Source organism: Parambassis ranga, chromosome 9, assembly GCF_900634625.1.
Source record: "Parambassis ranga chromosome 9, fParRan2.1, whole genome shotgun sequence".
In the NCBI taxonomy this organism is placed as follows: domain Eukaryota; kingdom Metazoa; phylum Chordata; class Actinopteri; family Ambassidae; genus Parambassis; species Parambassis ranga.
Genome location: NC_041030.1, coordinates 1,357,011 through 1,358,830, shown reverse-complemented (window position 1 = coordinate 1,358,830; position 1,820 = coordinate 1,357,011).

Genomic DNA, 1,820 nt, shown 5'->3' with positions numbered 1-1,820 from the left:
CTTACCTCCAAGTCTGCTGGTGACATTTTGTGATAGACAGAGACGTGGTCAAGTCTTGCACATAATAGACCACAGAAGTCTCACTATTGTCTCTGTGTACAGAAAGCAGAACAAAAACACAGAGGGCTCCCTTAAAACCTTGGAGTCCTTTTTTGAATCTGATCTGAGAGGAAGCAGTCAGTCAGCTGTATGAGAGGTTTGCATGCTTTATTTCAGCACATTCCCTCCTGATCCCCTTTGGAGAGAGCATGCTGTGTGCCGGGCTTGGTGTGGAACCTGGAGCATGCGGTACTTTAAATACAGCATGGCTGACCTGTTGTGACAAATCAGCAGAATTAACTCCTTCTCCTCTGCCCTATTTCAATTACTGTGACAAGAGGCATGTTTTCCCAACTTTCATCACCCTGACCCCACATACAAAACAAGCACATACTGTATCTACTACAGGGTCTCTGCAGTAAAATCAGCCTGAATGGAAATGCCTACTAGATCTAACCTCCATGTACTTGCCTTATAATCGCACAATGGTTAGTACTTTGTCCAGTAGAGCATGCAGTTTCATGCCTACACTGTTACTTCATGAAGCTGAATTTGTTTGTTACTCCTGACTTGTGACATGCAGGGTATTGTGTGACTGTCGTGTATGCGAATCCCGTGTTTTGACTGTCTGTCATCCATTGTGAAAACAGAAAATGTTTTTAGTTTTGAAAATAGACAAAAACACTTATACCATATTTTTGGGACTACAGAGGAAATATGGGGACATATTTGAGTTCACTGACACACATCTGATTTGAATCTACTCTACAATATAAACGCTTCAGTGGTACAAATAGTTACCGTGTGATTATAGCATCAGCAAACAAAGTCCTGTTATTGTACATGCAACACTCTGAGCTTCATTACAGAATACATTTTAGGATTTCACAGTAGTAAACAGTGAGACACAAGGCTACCTCTATGCTGCCCCTTAACCCCAAATCTACTAGATCTGAAATATGTTTATTCAAGCCAATCTGTCGCTGATGCCTGTTCAGTGTCCCACGTCAATGTTGGTGCAGGATACAAGTACTGTATATCTATCTATATAAATATCTACACCTTAATGTAGAGTAGTGAATGTACAATGAATTGAAAGCCAATGTATTTTCAAAGCTGCCCAAAAGGATTGTGCAGATGTCCGTCTTTGTGCGTGAAATGAAACAGTCCACCTCCTATGTTCCAACTGTTCTGTTTTTCCATTTCATCCTTCCATATATATTTCAAAATCTATTTTTTCTACACACTATAAAGTTTTAACTGAAACTGCCAAAAAAGAATGTATGCAAAACATTCTATGACACTTCCTGTACAATTCTCGGCCAAACAGCCATGTTAACCTACAGTAAACTGGTGAACATCTTTTCCTACATGTGTGGACCACGTCCTCAGACATTGCTTCTATTCATTTTGAGTGACTGTTGCTCTTTTTGTACTTTGTCCATTTGTAAAATTGTTTTTAAATGTTTATACTTGATTTTCAAACTGCCTTTTTTGTACATTTAACTTTATAATCAAACAGTGCAAGCTTTCCCCATGGTGTCTTGAAGACCACATTGTTTAAAAGTCTGCAATTGTGTGCTAGCTTTATAAGAATTATCTGCCTATATTGATGGTTACAAATTATTGTGTGGGTGTGCATGTGCAATCTTTTCTAAAAAAAAAATCTAAATAAATTTGATATTTTGTAACATTTGTATCTTGAAATGACAACACATGGAAAGGTTTAATAGAACCACCTTAAATACAAAACAACATGTTTTTCTTTGGCTGTCCTCATC